The sequence below is a fragment of the Coregonus clupeaformis genome, unplaced genomic scaffold (assembly GCF_020615455.1).
Source record: "Coregonus clupeaformis isolate EN_2021a unplaced genomic scaffold, ASM2061545v1 scaf3604, whole genome shotgun sequence".
Classification (NCBI taxonomy): domain Eukaryota; kingdom Metazoa; phylum Chordata; class Actinopteri; order Salmoniformes; family Salmonidae; genus Coregonus; species Coregonus clupeaformis.
In genome coordinates, this window is record NW_025537058.1 from 37,501 (window position 1) to 42,643 (window position 5,143).

Below are 5,143 nucleotides of genomic sequence, written 5' to 3' on the forward strand. Positions count from 1 at the left end.
AACACCGCTTAACCAAACAAAGGTCTCTTCCTGGTGCACGCTTGCATTTAAGGGTAACTACACCCCAAAATCTAAATGTCTTACATTTTTCCCAGACCTCACAAATGGTCACCTGATAGGGTTTAAACATTGTTGTGGACATAGAACATCCAATTGTGCTGTTTTGCTATTAAAAAGGTGTACTTTTGAGAGCGAAAACCTGCCAAAACAGGGACAAACGGTCAACGGGGAAATCTAAACGGAGAAAAGGGAACTTGGGAATTAACGGAATCAGGCAAAACATTGAAGGGATTTTATAGTGCCCTAATGGACTACAGACATTGACTGTCTCCTAGACTAAAAACAAAGGCTGCATGTACTGCCTATATTTTGAGGGAAACGCACTGTCCATTATTTGATTTGATCAGGGCAGGGCAGCACACACAAACTGCATTTAGTCCAATAACAATCCATGATATTATTAGGGTGATAAATAAAAGGCAGTTGCTCCATGACACAAGAGCACGCTCTACTGGGACAAAAAGCTTACAGCACCTGGTATTCCCAGGCGGTCTCCCAACCAAGTACTAACCAGGCCCGACCCTGCTTAGCTTCCAGAGATTGGACGAGATCGGGTGTATTCAGGCTGGTATGGCCGTAAGCGAGGGAACAACTCTTGGTACACTATATAAAGTCAATGTGTCACTCACTCTGAAAGGGACACAGAAACGTATCCACTTTGTGACACAAACTGAAGAAGCTCAACCCTTGCTTACATTTCCAATATATATATATATATATATATATATATATATTTTGAGTCTTGTTGGGGGGGAGGGGCATATCCTATGTTGATTTATGACAAGTCCATTGACTAGGGCCCTATAAAATAGGCGTTGCGGACCGAATCAAGGAATCCAGACATTAAACCGAAATGCAACAATATTCAAACATTTATTGAACTTAGTAAGAAATCAACTAAATCTATTCAACTTGTTAGAAAACGCATTCATTTGCCCAAGTCAATCATAAGACATGAACAAAATGCATCAGTGATTCGTATTTCCATGAACTTTCTGAAACGGCACAGGAATGCCCCTGTCTGTGTGCATGTGTGCGGTGCGTGCGTATGTCTACACTTTGTGTAGCCGTTAGCGATGATGCTAATGATAACCTTCTTCTGGTAGGGAAGGAATGGCTTTCCCCAAAACCTTCGCAAGTAAATGTTAACTACAAAGTAGCCTATGCCTGCCTGGCAGAATTATACCGTGATCATTTGCATCACTCCAGTGGCCATTTGTCCTACAGCAACACCGCTTAACCAAACAAAGGTCTCTTCCTGGTGCACGCTTGCATTTAAGGGTAACTACACCCCCAAAATCTAAATGTCTTACATTTTTCCCAGACCTCACAAATGGTCACCTGATAGGGTTTAAACATTGTTGTGGACATAGAACATCCAATTGTGCTGTTTTGCTATTAAAAAGGTGTACTTTTGAAAGCGAAAACCTGCCAAAACAGGGACAAACGGTCAACGGGGAAATTTAAACGGTGAAAAGGGAACTTGGGAATTAACGGAATCAGGCAAAACATTGAAGGGATTTTATAGTGCCCTAATGGACTACAGACATTGACTGTCTCCTAGACTAAAAACAAAGGCTGCATGTACTGCCTATATTTTGAGGGAAACGCACTGTCCATTATTTGATTTGATCAGGGCAGGGCGGGACAGCACACAAACTGCATTTATTCCAATAACAATCCATGATATTATTAGGGTGATAAATAAAAGGCAGTTGCTCCATGACACAAGAGCACGCTCTACTGGGACAAAAAGCTTACAGCACCTGGTATTCCCAGGCGGTCTCCCATCCAAGTACTAACCAGGCCCGACCCTGCTTAGCTTCCGAGATCAGACGAGATCGGGCGTATTCAGGCTGGTATGGCCGTAAGCGAGGGAACAACTCTTGGTACACTATATAAAGTCAATGTGTCACTCACTCTGAAAGGGATACAGAAACGTATCCACTTTGTGACTCCTGTATTTTGGAATCTGTCCAATTGGTCTCTTGAAAACACAACATGTCTGCCTTAACAGACACTAAAACCTGCTCAAATTTGCTCATGTTTCTCAAACTGTTACCATTTAGGGATGCGACTGTAATCATTATTAATGTGTGCAGAGGTATAATCAGAGCAAAACAAGTCCTTTCAAAACCTACTGTTTCTCGTGTTTTGCCAGAAGACATTACAGGCTCTTCAGGCATATCTGCCACTGTCTCTGAAGTCACACTCCCCATGTCACTCTCTTTTTCTCCCTCCATAAACACACTCCCCTCCTCTTCCTCAGAAGTGAGGTCCATTGTTTGCAAAAGTAAGTGATCTTTTCCCTTCTTACAGCTACATCTAACTTTCGGTCTGTCACACATTTCACACACATTACCTATGTTCAAACATTCTCTGGCATAATGCCCTTGTTCACTGCATTTATGGCAAGTGAATTCTGGACATTCCTTAAGTATGTGCCCCGGCTGAATACATAGTCTACATACCTTCACTTGATTGTCATGGATTACACGAAAATATTCAAATCCCTCGACAGTGTTAAATTTGGTAGAATATGGCAAGGATTGCACATTGTCTGTGAACTTCACCTTGCAAAATCTCGTCCCGTCTACAATGTCTGTTCCTGGCCACATCCTCCTCTTGATTGGCGTGGTCGCCTTCACTTTCCAGCCTCTTAGTTTCTCATATATCTCCCCATCTGTAATGTATGCAGGCAAGTTCAAAAAGGACACCACAAGCTCATCGTTCCCTAGCTCTTTAGCCATGATTTGACAGTTCTTTATCTTTAGCCCGTCCATTAGTCTTTCTTTTCCCTTTACATGAGACATTGTTATTTCATACTTATTTCCGTCTCTCATTCTACATCCAAGTATTGTTCCACAAACTTCCCTTATTCCTCTCAGCAATTCCATTCGTTGTTATTTTCCCTTCTCCAATTATTTCTACGTTCACCGTCAGTTCCTTCTCATACTTTCTTTTCTTCAGTTCTTCATTTGAAATTCTGATTTCACTGTTGTCCTTTCGTCGTCGTTTGTATTCTTGATGTTGACGCCATGTTGTCCATCCGGTTATTTTAATAAATATCCCCCAAACAGCTCACGCCGATGGGGGATAATAACAAAAAAGTTTCAAAGAAAATCAACTACAATCACACACAAACTTTCAAACTTATAAATCAAATAAACCTCCAAAAAACGATATCTTCTCTCAAGCACTCAGACACCTGCCGCTCATCCACTTCCTGAAATTCCAAAAAGGGCGTATTCAGGCTGGTATGGCCGTTAAGCGAGGGAACAGCTCTTGGTACACTATATAAAGTCAATGTGTCACTCACTCTGAAAGGGACACAGAAACATATCCACTTTGTGACACAAACTGAAGAAGCTCAACCCTTGCTTACATTTCCTATATATATATATATATATATATATATATTTGAGTCTTGTTGGGGGGGGGGAAGAGGGCATATCCTATGTTGATTTATGACAAGTTCATTGACTAGGGCCCTATAAAATAGGTGTTGCGGACCGAATCACGGAATCCAGACTTTAAACCGAAATTCAACAATATTCAAACATTTATTGAACTTAGTAAGAAATCAACTAAATCTATTCAACTTGTTAGAAAACGCATTCATTTGCCCAAGTCAATCATAAGACATGAACAAAATGCATCAGTGATTCGTATTTCCATGAACTTTCTGAAACGGCACAGGAATGCCCCTGTCTGTGTGCATGTGTGCGGTGCGCGCGTATGTCTACACTTTGTGTAGCCGTTAGCGATGATGCTAATGATAACCTTCTTCTGGTAGGGAAGGAATGGCTTTCCCCAAAACCTTCGCAAGTAAATGTTAACTACAAAGTAGCCTATGCCTGCCTGGCAGAATTATACCGTGATCATTTGCATCACTCCAGTGGCCATTTGTTCTACAGCAACACCGCTTAACCAAACAAAGGTCTCTTCCTGGTGCACGCTTGCATTTAAGGGTAACTACACCCAAAAATCTAAATGTCTTACATTTTTCCCAGACCCCACAAATGGTCACCTGATAGGGTTTAAACATTGTTGTGGACATAGAACATCCAATTGTGCTGTTTTGCTATTAAAAAGGTGTACTTTTGAGAGCGAAAACCTGCCAAAACAGGGACAAACGGTCAACGGGAAATCTAAACGGAGAAAAGGGAACTTGGGAATTAACGGAATCAGGCAAAACATTGAAGGGATTTTATAGTGCCCTAATGGACTACAGACATTGACTGTCTCCTAGACTAAAAACAAAGGCTGCATGTACTGCCTATATTTTGAGGAAACGCACTGTCCATTATTTGATTTGATCAGGGCAGGGCAGCACACACAAACTGCATTTAGTCCAATAACAATCCATGATATTATTAGGGTGATAAATAAAAGGCAGTTGCTCCATGACACAAGAGCACGCTCTACTGGGACAAAAAGCTTACAGCACCTGGTATTACCAGGCGGTCTCCCATCCAAGTACTAACCAGGCCCGACCCTGCTTAGCTTCCGAGATTGGACGAGATCGGGCGTATTCAGGCTGATATGGCCGTAAGCAAGGGAACAACTCTTGGTACACTATATAAAGTCAATGTGTCACTCACTCTGAAAGGGACACAGAAACGTATCCACTTTGTGACACAAACTGAAGAAGCTCAACCCTTGCTTCATTTCAATATATATATATATATATATATATATATATATATATATATTTGAGTCTTGTTGGGGGAAGAGGGCATATCCTATGTTGATTTATGACAAGTTCATTGACTAGGGCCCTATAAAATAGGCGTTGCGGACCGAATCACGGAATCCAGACATTACACCGAAATGCAACAATATTCAAACATTTATTGAACTTAGTAAGAAATCAACTAAATCTATTCAACTTGTTATAAAACACATTCATTTGCCCAAGTCAATCATAAGACATGAACAAAATGCATCAGTGATTCGTATTTCCATGAACTTTCTGGCACGGCACAGGAATGCCCCTGTCTGTGTGCATGTGTGCGGTGCGCGCGTATGTCTACACTTTGTGTAGCCGTTAGCGATGATGCTAATCATAACCTTCTTCTGG

The 5,143-nt window shown here is 41.4% G+C and overlaps 3 non-coding genes across 3 annotated transcripts; all 3 read right to left on the reverse strand.

Annotated features, from left to right (window-relative positions):
* Positions 1-522: 522 nt before the first annotated feature.
* On the reverse strand, positions 523-642 carry LOC121563925. The gene has a single exon (XR_006660867.1). It is a non-coding gene; the product is annotated as a 5S ribosomal RNA (ribosomal RNA).
* Positions 643-1,814: 1,172 nt separating this feature from the next.
* On the reverse strand, positions 1,815-1,933 carry LOC121563928. Its single transcript, XR_006000022.1, has one exon. It is a non-coding gene; the product is annotated as a 5S ribosomal RNA (ribosomal RNA).
* A 2,565-nt stretch (positions 1,934-4,498) lies between these two features.
* LOC121563923 lies at positions 4,499-4,617 on the reverse strand. Its single transcript, XR_006000020.1, has one exon. It is a non-coding gene; the product is annotated as a 5S ribosomal RNA (ribosomal RNA).
* Between the last annotated feature and the right edge of the window lie 526 nt (positions 4,618-5,143).